Source organism: Paroedura picta, chromosome 11 (genome assembly GCF_049243985.1).
Source record: "Paroedura picta isolate Pp20150507F chromosome 11, Ppicta_v3.0, whole genome shotgun sequence".
NCBI classification, from domain to species: domain Eukaryota; kingdom Metazoa; phylum Chordata; class Lepidosauria; order Squamata; family Gekkonidae; genus Paroedura; species Paroedura picta.
Genome location: NC_135379.1, coordinates 69139643 through 69151370, shown reverse-complemented (window position 1 = coordinate 69151370; position 11728 = coordinate 69139643).

The window sequence follows — 11728 nt, the reverse complement described above, 5'->3', positions numbered from 1 at the left end:
GCAGCGCCCACACATTGTAGTTTTCCGAGTTGAGCTTCTCCACGGGGATAGCAGCTGTGCTCGTCATCACAGCTGGAGAACTCATCAACACGTCTCTCTTCCCGCCTGCCTCCGTACCTTCAGTACCGGCAGACGACTCCTTCTCCTCAGCAGGCATCCAAGCACTCAGGATAACACCATTGCCACAAACTCACCACTGCAACGCAACCTCTGGGCCCATAACCCTGTTGGCGTTGCTGTGAAGCGGAAACCGTTGTAGTGGTGTGTCACTTCGATGTGACAGATGAACACAAGCAACACAGGTTTGTAGGTTTCTTAACCTTTTTATGTACAGAATATTTACATGTTATCCAGCAGAGTGCTGCGCGCACAATGGCATTTCAGAGAGACAGAGACAGCTTCCCCATCACTCCTTATATACACAACCTATGTACATGCAACCTTCTCTTAGTATTGCATCAGCTTTCTATCCAGCCAATAGAAGCATTTGTGCTGTGTCATTCCTGTGCACCTGACACTTCTCACATGATCAGTACCTGTCAGTTAGATCAGTTTGATCAACTTCACGCTGTTAGCTGTCACTAGGTACATTATACCAACACCGTTTTGGTTCAGTAAAGAGAGAAATGCTACAGCTTGCATATTACAGGACTACTATTCCAAGATAGGGAAAAAACAACAAAACACACACACATGAGGCTGCCATTTCCCTATGCTTCTCTTCTTCTTGTACATCTCCCTAACGCCGTAGATGACAGACTGATGCTTCTTCCCCCCAGGCTTACATAGCCAGTCTGAAAGTCCAGGATTTCTCTCCACCTCCTTCCCCCCCGCCCCAATCTGATCTCCTATGGGACTCCGCTTTCTTCTGGATTGCAAAGTTCTTGCCTTTTGCTTCAAGAACGCAAGTGTTGCTGGTGTCCCGTATTCTAACGCTTTGTCTAATCAGTCAGTAGTAGCTGGTCAGGATTCTGTTTTCCATCTTGTTGCATGAAGGATCCTAGCAGCTGCTTTTGCCATGGATTGAACAAAGTAGCTAGATGTGTGGAGGAGTTTTCTTGTTCTGTTTCCTTATGTCCATATTGTATACTGTGCTAATTGCCCTTTCAATCTCTTTTGCCTCTCCTCATGAATCATATTCCAGCATTCCCAGGCTTTCTAGCAAGTCCTCCAGATGCGAAAAAACCATGCATCTGTCTCCTGCCGTTCCCAGCATTGGCTGATAGGAGTTCTTGCCATTCCTGCTCTACCTTGGGAAGCAGCAAGCTACCTAAAAAGCATCTTATCCCCGTTTTCTGTTAACATCTGACATTCAGTGTCCCCACAATGACTCCCACTGGGCCAGGCTTCTCTTCTTTCCAAGGCTTCAAGCCCATTGTGGCGCGCAGTCTTTAACTTGTCAACTTCTGGAGTCACCCTGCAATAACGATATGTTTTGAATGGCCCGCTAGCAAATGAGAATAAGCAGGCCTCCTACAATCATTGGTTATTCCCTTGTAGAGCCTGCTGGAGGTTAAATTAGCCAAGCTACAGTCTTCCCTTCAGCCTTAATAATTTGCCGTTCCTTCCCCTCTCCAAAATTACACAGTCTCATTCTGTTTTTTTTCTTTTGAAGTTTGCGTATCGAAGGCATTGGCCAAAGCGATGGGCTTGGTCTCTTTTGACACTGAAACAATATGTTTAGCAAGCAGTCTCAAGCTTTACTCTTGATCTTTCCTCTGGATCATTCTCAGCAGTTTTTTTTTAAAATCCTCAGTCCTTATGAATGGCTTCCTTAGGGTCCATTCTCTCTGTTTTCACACTGCTTCCTTCCTTGAGGGTCCGGAATCCAGTCCGTACTCCCAACCGGTGCTGCCGCTGGTTTGTAGGACTTCATATGCGAAGCTGCAAGGCAACTCCTAGTCCTCTTCGGCCCCTCATTTCTCCTCCCGACGCACCGTTCGGATTGCGGTTCCGTCCCTAGTTCAGCCAGGAACCTAACCGCATATCCCTGGTTGGTGCCCATGCCTAGGGGATGGTTTGAGTGGGGCAGGGAGTGGTGTGAATGGAGTGGTGTGTGTGTGTGTGTGTGTGTGTGTGTGTGTGTGAGGAGGGGCTCCCTTAGTTAAGGTATGAAGGGGAGGTAGTGCACAGGTTGAAATAGATGTACTCGGGCTTGCAGCCGCCAGTTGATGCTGGCCAACCGAAGGCAGTGGAGGAGCCTGGAGGATGCCGGTGGAGGGAAGGGCAGGAGCCGTCCCTGCTTACCACGGGTTTTCCTTGTAGGGATACCCCGGGGGAGTTTTGATGAGGTTCTCCTGCAAGCCCTCAAGGGAGTCGTGGCCACTGAAAGAGGTGAGCGATGTTCCCCAACTCCTTCGCTTGCCTCTCTGCCCCTCCTGGTCCCCAGTGGGTGGGTTGGGCCAGGAGGGCTTGTGACCTGTATGCCAGCAACGGGGAAGGCAGTGTCTGGGAGAGCTAAACCTTGGGCTCACTGTGTGCTCTTTCGGGAAGTGGGAAGGGGAGCGGGCTGAGGTGGAACGGGCCCTGAGTTCTCAGACTGGCCTTGTAGACTGGTTGTCTGTTTCTTCAGCAGACTGAGGAAGCTTGCAGATCGAGGCCATCCAAAGAGGAGGAGAGCTGATCGGGAGAGGAGGGCCACGTGCGAAGAGACGGGGGAGCATCCAGAAGGCAAGTTCTTCCGCGGAGGCGGAAGGGCTTGCTAAGCAGGGGGCACCAGGCGACCCGAAGCCTGGCGTGATGCCACGCCTGAAGCTCCTGATGACGTTGGCTGGCAGAAGCTGGCGGCAGTCGGCCGGGGGGTGGGGGTGGGCATCAGTGGCAGGTAGCTGGGGGGAGGGGGTTGCGTAGGGATGCAGAGTGAGAGTGTGAGTGAGCGAGTGAGTGAGTGCAACCCTGCGTGCCCATCCGTTCCGACGGACAGGGACCAAACGCCCATTCGTTTCGACGGACAGGGCTTGAGTGCCCATCTGCTGCGGCGGACAGGGCTTGAGCGCTCCTCTGTCTGGACGGACAGGGCTTGCGAGCCCATCCGTTCGCAGGGACAGAGTTTGAGTGCCAGTCCACACAGATGAACGGAGCACAGTGCCCGACCCTTCAGATGGCCGGAGCACGGGTGCACGTCCCCTGAAGTGGACGCAGCTGGGGTGCCCGTCCCTTCGCAGGGACGGAGCCGGGGGCCTCGTCCCTTCGTGTGGACTGAGGTGGGGTGCCCGTTCCTTCTGGTGGACCGAACGTGTGTGTGTGTGTGTGTGTGTGAGTGTGTGTGTGTGTGTGGACGGAGAGTGAATGCGAGGGGTAGGCATGGGCACCAAGCGGCTCACCAACTGAAGTTCATGACGATTTTTAGCCTGCCGTCACAAACTTCCATGAACTTTTCAAGAATTGGTGGCGGTTCGTGTTTTGAGCAGAGAGCAGGGCTTTAAAGGCACTCAGGGCCGTCCCCTTAAACCTCTGCTTTCTTTTTTTGTCCCGTGCCGCTGTTTTTCGCGGCCTCCCCGGGGACGGGAACGCAGGGGCCGAAAGGGACTCCGAGCCCTTTTCTTTTTTTACTGGACCGTTTTGGTTCAGTAAAGAGAGAAATGCTACAGCTTGCATATTACAGGACTACTATTCCAAGATAGGGAAAAAACAACAAAACACACACACATCAGGCTGCCATTTCCCTATGCTTCTCTTCTTCTTGTACATCTCCCTAACGCCGTAGATGACAGACTGATGCTTCTTCCCCCCAGGCTTACATAGCCAGTCTGAAAGTCCAGGATTTCTCTCCACCTCCTTCCCCCCCGCCCCAATCTGATCTCCTATGGGACTCCGCTTTCTTCTGGATTGCAAAGTTCTTGCCTTTTGCTTCAAGAACGCAAGTGTTGCTGGTGTCCCGTATTCTAACGCTTTGTCTAATCAGTCAGTAGTAGCTGGTCAGGATTCTGTTTTCCATCTTGTTGCATGAAGGATCCTAGCAGCTGCTTTTGCCATGCATTGAACAAAGTAGCTAGACGTGTGGAGGAGTTTTCTTGTTCTGTTTCCTCACGTCCATATTGTATACTGTGCTAATTGCCCTTTCAATCTCTTTTGCCTCTCCTCATGAATCATATTCCAGCATTCCCAGGCTTTCTAGCAAGTCCTCCAGATGCGAAAAAACCATGCATCTGTCTCCTGCCGTTCCCAGCATTGGCTGATAGGAGTTCTTGCCATTCCTGCTCTACCTTGGGAAGCAGCAAGCTACCTAAAAAGCATCTTATCCCCGTTTTCTGTTAACATCTGACATTCAGTGTCCCCACAATGACTCCCACTGGGCCAGGCTTCTCTTCTTTCCAAGGCTTCAAGCCCATTGTGGCGCGCAGTCTTTAACTTGTCAACTTCTGGAGTCACCCTGCAATAACGATATGTTTTGAATGGCCCGCTAGCAAATGAGAATAAGCAGGCCTCCTACAGTCACTGGTTATTCCCTTGTAGAGCCTGCTGGAGGTTAAATTAGCCAAGCTACAGTCTTCCTTTCAGCCTTAATAATTTGCCGTTCCTTCCGCTCTCCAAAATTACACTGTCTCATTCTGTTTTTTTTCTTTTGAAGTTTGCGTATCGAAGTCATTGGCCAAAGCGATGGGCTTGGTCTCTTTTGACACTGAAACGATATGTTTAGCAAGCAGTCTCAAGCTTTACTCTTGATCTTTCCTCTGGATCATTCTCAGCAGTTTTTTTTTAAAATCCTCAGTCCTTATGAATGGCTTCCTTAGGGTCCATTCTCTCTGTTTTCACACTGCTTCCTTCCTTGAGGGTCCGGAATCCAGTCCGTACTCTCAACCGGTGCTGCCGCTGGTTTGTAGGACTTCATATGCAAAGCTGCAAGGCAACTCCTAGTCCTCTTCGGCCCCTTATTTCTCCTCCCGACGCGCCGTTCGGATTGCGGTTCCGTCCCTAGTTCAGCCAGGAACCTAACCGCATATCCCTGGTTGGTGCCCATGCCTAGGGGATGGTTTGAGTGGGGCAGGGAGTGGTGTGAATGGAGTGGTGTGTGTGTGTGTGTGTGTGTGTGTGTGTATGAGGAGGGGCTCCCTTAGTTAAGGTATGAAGGGGAGGTAGTGCACAGGTTGAAATAGATGTACTCGGGCTTGCAGCCGCCAGTTGATGCTGGCCAACCGAAGGCAGTGGAGGAGCCTGGAGGATGCCGGTGGAGGGAAGGGCAGGAGCCGTCCCTGCTTACCACGGGTTTTCCTTGTAGGGATACCCCGGGGGAGTTTTGATGAGGTTCTCCTGCAAGCCCTCAAGGGAGTCGTGGCCACTGAAAGAGGTGAGCGATGTTCCCCAACTCCTTCGCTTGCCTCTCTGCCCCTCCTGGTCCCCAGTGGGTGGGTTGGGCAAGGAGGGCTTGTGACCTGTATGCCAGCAACGGGGAAGGCAGTGTCTGGGAGAGCTAAACCTTGGGCTCACTGTGTGCTCTTTCGGGAAGTGGGAAGGGGAGCGGGCTGAGGTGGAAGGGGCCCTGAGTTCTCAGACTGGCCTTGTAGACTGGTTGTCTGTTTCTTCAGCAGACTGAGGAAGCTTGCAGATCGAGGCCATCCAAAGAGGAGGAGAGCTGATCGGGAGAGGAGGGCCACGTGCGAAGAGACGGGGGAGCATCCAGAAGGCAAGTTCTTCCGCGGAAGCGGAAGGGCTTGCTAAGCAGGGGGCACCAGGCGACCCGAAGCCTGGCGTGATGCCACGCCTGAAGCTCCTGATGACGTTGGCTGGCAGAAGCTGGCGGCAGTCGGCCGGGGGGTGGGGGTGGGCATCAGTGGCAGGTAGCTGGGGGGAGGGGGTTGCGTAGGGATGCAGAGTGAGAGTGTGAGTGAGCGAGTGAGTGAGTGCAACCCTGCGTGCCCATCCGTTCCGACGGACAGGGACCAAACGCCCATTCGTTTCGACGGACAGGGCTTGAGTGCCCATCTGCTGCGGCGGACAGGGCTTGAGCGCTCCTCTGTCTGGACGGACAGGGCTTGCGAGCCCATCCGTTCGCAGGGACAGAGTTTGAGTGCCAGTCCACACAGATGAACGGAGCACAGTGCCCGACCCTTCAGATGGCCGGAGCACGGGTGCACGTCCCCTGAAGTGGACGCAGCTGGGGTGCCCGTCCCTTCGCAGGGACGGAGCCGGGGGCCTCGTCCCTTCGTGTGGACTGAGGTGGGGTGCCCGTTCCTTCTGGTGGACCGAACGTGTGTGTGTGTGTGTGTGTGTGAGTGTGTGTGTGTGTGTGGACGGAGAGTGAATGCGAGGGGTAGGCATGGGCACCAAGCGGCTCACCAACTGAAGTTCATGACGATTTTTAGCCTGCCGTCACAAACTTCCATGAACTTTTCAAGAATTGGTGGCGGTTCGTGTTTTGAGCAGAGAGCAGGGCTTTAACGGCACTCAGGGGCGTCCCCTTAAACCTCTGCTTTCTTTTTTTGTCCCGTGCCGCTGTTTTTCGCGGCCTCCCCGGGGACGGGAACGCAGGGGCCGAAAGGGACTCCGAGCCCTTTTCTTTTTTTACTGGACCGTTTTGGTTCAGTAAAGAGAGAAATGCTACAGCTTGCATATTACAGGACTACTATTCCAAGATAGGGAAAAAACAACAAAACACACACACATCAGGCTGCCATTTCCCTATGCTTCTCTTCTTCTTGTACATCTCCCTAACGCCGTAGATGACAGACTGATGCTTCTTCCCCCCAGGCTTACATAGCCAGTCTGAAAGTCCAGGATTTCTCTCCACCTCCTTCCCCCCCGCCCCAATCTGATCTCCTATGGGACTCCGCTTTCTTCTGGATTGCAAAGTTCTTGCCTTTTGCTTCAAGAACGCAAGTGTTGCTGGTGTCCCGTATTCTAACGCTTTGTCTAATCAGTCAGTAGTAGCTGGTCAGGATTCTGTTTTCCATCTTGTTGCATGAAGGATCCTAGCAGCTGCTTTTGCCATGCATTGAACAAAGTAGCTAGACGTGTGGAGGAGTTTTCTTGTTCTGTTTCCTTACGTCCATATTGTATACTGTGCTAATTGCCCTTTCAATCTCTTTTGCCTCTCCTCATTAATCATATTCCAGCATTCCCAGGCTTTCTAGCAAGTCCTCCAGATGCGAAAAAACCATGCATCTGTCTCCTGCCGTTCCCAGCATTGGCTGATAGGAGTTTTTGACATTCCTGCTCTACCTTGGGAAGCAGCAAGCTACCTAAAAAGCATCTTATCCCCGTTTTCTGTTAACATCCGACATTCAGTGTCCCCACAATGACTCCCACTGGGCCAGGCTTCTCTTCTTTCCAAGGCTTCAAGCCCACTGTGGCGCGCAGTCTTTAACTTGTCAACTTCTGGAGTCACCCTGCAATAACGATATGTTTTGAATGTCCCGCTAGCAAATTAGAATAAGCAGGCCTCCTACAGTCACTGGTTATTCCCTTGTAGAGCCTGCTGGAGGTTAAATTAGCCAAGCTACAGTCTTCCCTTCAGACTTAATAATTTGCCGTTCCTTCCCCTCTCCAAAATTACACTGTCTCATTCTGTTTTTTTCTTTTGAAGTTTGCGTATCGAAGGCATTGGCCAAAGCGATGGGCTTGGTCTCTTTTGACACTGAAACGATATGTTTAGCAAGCAGTCTCAAGCTTTACTCTTGATCTTTCCTCTGGATCATTCTCAGCAGTTTTTTTTTAAATCCTCAGTCCTTATGAATGGCTTCCTTAGGGTCCATTCTCTCTGTTTTCACACTGCTTCCTTCCTTGAGGGTCCGGAATCCAGTCCGTACTCTCAACCGGTGCTGCCGCTGGTTTGTAGGACTTCATATGCGAAGCTGCAAGGCAACTCCTAGTCCTCTTCGGCCCCTTATTTCTCCTCCCGACGCGCCGTTCGGATTGCGGTTCCGTCCCTAGTTCAGCCAGGAACCTAACCGCATATCCCTGGTTAGTGCCCATGCCTAGCGGATGGTTTGAGTGGGGCAGGGAGTGGTGTGAATGGAGTGGTGTGTGTGTGTGTGTGTGTGTGTGTGTGTGAGGAGGGGCTCCCTTAGTTAAGGTATGAAGGGGAGGTAGTGCACAGGTTGAAATAGATGTACTCGGGCTTGCAGCCGCCAGTTGATGCTGGCCAACCGAAGGCAGTGGAGGAGCCTGGAGGATGCCGGTGGAGGGAAGGGCAGGAGCCGTCCCTGCTTACCACGGGTTTTCCTTGTAGGGATGCCCCGGGGGAGTTTTGATGAGGTTCTCCTGCAAGCCCTCAAGGGAGTCGTGGCCACTGAAAGAGGTGAGCGATGTTCCCCAACTCCTTCGCTTGCCTCTCTGCCCCTCCTGGTCCCCAGTGGGTGGGTTGGGCAAGGAGGGCTTGTGACCTGTATGCCAGCAACGGGGAAGGCAGTGTCTGGGAGAGCTAAACCTTGGGCTCACTGTGTGCTCTTTCGGGAAGTGGAAAGGGGAGCGGGCTGAGGTGGAAGGGGCCCTGAGTTCTCAGACTGGCCTTGTAGACTTGTTGTCTGTTTCTTCAGCAGACTGAGGAAGCTTGCAGATCGAGGCCATCCAGAGAGGAGGAGAGCTGATCGGGAGAGGAGGGCCACGTGCGAAGAGACGGGGGAGCATCCAGAAGGCAAGTTCTTCCGCGGAGGCGGAAGGGCTTGCTAAGCAGGGGGCACCAGGAGACCCGAAGCCTGGCGTGATGCCACGCCTGAAGCTCCTGATGACGTTGGCTGGCAGAAGCTGGCGGCAGTCGGCCGGGGGGTGGGGGTGGGCATCAGTGGCAGGTAGCTGGGGGGAGGGGGTTGCGAAGGGATGCAGAGTGAGAGTGTGAGTGAGCGAGTGAGTGAGTGCAACCCTGCGTGCCCATCCGTTCCGACGGACAGGGACCAAACGCCCATTCGTTTCGACGGACAGGGCTTGAGTGCCCATCTGCTGCGGCGGACAGGGCTTGAGCGCTCCTCTTTCTGGACGGACAGGGCTTGCGAGCCCATCCGTTCGCAGGGACAGAGTTTGAGTGCCAGTCCACACAGATGAACGGAGCACAGTGCCCGACCCTTCAGATGGCCGGAGCACGGATGCACGTCCCCTGAAGTGGACGCAGCTGGGGTGCCCGTCCCTTCGCATGGACGGAGCCGGGGGCCTCGTCCCTTCGTGTGGACTGAGGTGGGTTGCCCGTTCCTTCTGGTGGACAGAACGTGTGTGTGTGTGTGTGTGTGTGAGTGTGTGTGTGTGTGTGGACGGAGAGTGAATGCGAGGGGTAGGCATGGGCACCAAGTGGCTCACCAACTGAAGTTCATGACGATTTTTAGCCTGCCGTCACAAACTTCCATGAACTTTTCAAGAATTGGTGGCGGTTCGTGTTTTGAGCAGAGAGCAGGGCTTTAAAGGCACTCAGGGCCGTCCCCTTAAACCTCTGCTTTCTTTTTTTGTCCCGTGCCGCTGTTTTTCGCGGCCTCCCCGGGGACGGGAACGCAGGGGCCGAAAGGGACTCCGAGCCCTTTTCTTTTTTTACTAGACCGTTTTGGTTCAGTAAAGAGAGAAATGCTACAGCTTGCATATTACAGGACTACTATTCCAAGATAGGGAAAAAACAACAAAACACACACATCAGGCTGCCATTTCCCTATGCTTCCCTTCTTCTTGTACATCTCCCTAACGCCGTAGATGACAGACTGATGCTTCTTCCCCCCAGGCTTACATAGCCAGTCTGAAAGTCCAGGATTTCTCTCCACCTCCTTCCCCCCCGCCCCAATCTGATCTCCTATGGGACTCCGCATTCTTCTGGATTGCAAAGTTCTTGCCTTTTGCTTCAAGAACGCAAGTGTTGCTGGTGTCCCGTATTCTAACGCTTTGTCTAATCAGTCAGTAGTAGCTGGTCAGGATTCTGTTTTCCATCTTGTTGCATGAAGGATCCTAACAGCTGCTTTTGCCATGGATTGAACAAAGTAGCTAAACGTGTGGAGGAGTTTTCTTGTTCTGTTTCCTTATGTCCATATTGTATACTGTGCTAATTGCCCTTTCAATCTCTTTTGCCTCTCCTCATGAATCATATTCCAGCATTCCCAGGCTTTCTAGCAAGTCCTCCAGATGCGAAAAAACCATGCATCTGTCTCCTGCCGTTCCCAGCATTGGCTGATAGGAGTTTTTGCCATTCCTGCTCTACCTTGGGAAGCAGCAAGCTACCTAAAAAGCATCTTATCACCGTTTTCTGTTAACATCTGACATTCAGTGTCCCCACAATGACTCCCACTGGGCCAGGCTTCTCTTCTTTCCAAGGCTTCAAGCCCATTGTGGCGCGCAGTCTTTAAATTGTCAACTTCTGGAGTCACCCTGCAATAACGATATGTTTTGAATGGCCCGCTAGCAAATGAGAATAAGCAGGCCTCCTACAGTCACTGGTTATTCCCTTGTAGAGCCTGCTGGAGGTTAAATTAGCCAAGCTACAGTCTTCCCTTCAGACTTAATAATTTGCCGTTCCTTCCCCTCTCCAAAATTACACTGTCTCATTCTGTTTTTTTTCTTTTGAAGTTTGCGTATCGAAGGCATTGGCCAAAGCGATGGGCTTGGTCTCTTTTGACACTGAAACGATATGTTTAGCAAGCAGTCTCAAGCTTTACTCTTGATCTTTCCTCTGGATCATTCTCAACAGTTTTTTTTTAAATCCTCAGTCCTTATGAATGGCTTCCTTAGGGTCCATTCTCTCTGTTTTCACACTGCTTCCTTCCTTGAGGGTCCGGAATCCAGTCCGTACTCTCAACCGGTGCTGCCGCTGGTTTGTAGGACTTCATATGCGAAGCTGCAAGGCAACTCCTAGTCCTCTTTGGCCCCTTATTTCTCCTCCCGACGCTCCGTTCGGATTGCGGTTCCGTCCCTAGTTCAGCCAGGAACCTAACCGCATATCCCTGGTTGGTGCCCATGCCTAGGGGATGGTTTGAGTGGGGCAGGGAGTGGTGTGCATGGAGTGGGGTGTGTGTGTGTGTGTGTGTGTGTGAGGAGGGGCTCCCTTAGTTAAGGTATGAAGGGGAGGTAGTGCACAGGTTGAAATAGATGTACTCGGGCTTGCAGCCGCCAGTTGATGCTGGCCAACCGAAGGCAGTGGAGGAGCCTGGAGGATGCCGGTGGAGGGAAGGGCAGGAGCCGTCCCTGCTTACCACGGGTTTTCCTTGTAGGGATGCCCCGGGGGAGTTTTGATGAGGTTCTCCTGCAAGCCCTCAAGGGAGTCGTGGCCACTGAAAGAGGTGAGCGATGTTCCCCAACTCCTTCGCTTGCCTCTCTGCCCCTCCTGGTCCCCAGTGGGTGGGTTGGGCAAGGAGGGCTTGTGACCTGTATGCCAGCAACGGGGAAGGCAGTGTCTGGGAGAGCTAAACCTTGGGCTCACTGTGTGCTCTTCGGGAAGTGGGAAGGGGAGCGGGCTGAGGTGGAAGGGGCCCTGAGTTCTCAGACTGGACTGGTAGACTTGTTGTCTGTTTCTTCAGCAGACTGAGGAAGCTTGCAGATCGAGGCCATCCAAAGAGGAGGAGAGCTGATCGGGAGAGGAGGGCCACGTGCGAAGAGACGGGGGAGCATCCAGAAGGCAAGTTCTTCCGCGGAAGCGGAAGGGCTTGCTAAGCAGGGGGCACCAGGCGACCCGAAGCCTGGCGTGATGCCACGCCTGAAGCTCCTGATGACGTTGGCTGGCAGAAGCTGGCGGCAGTCGGCCGGGGGGTGGGGGTGGGCATCAGTGGCAGGTAGCTGGGGGGAGGGGGTTGCGTAGGGATGCAGAGTGAGAGTGTGAGTGAGCGAGTGA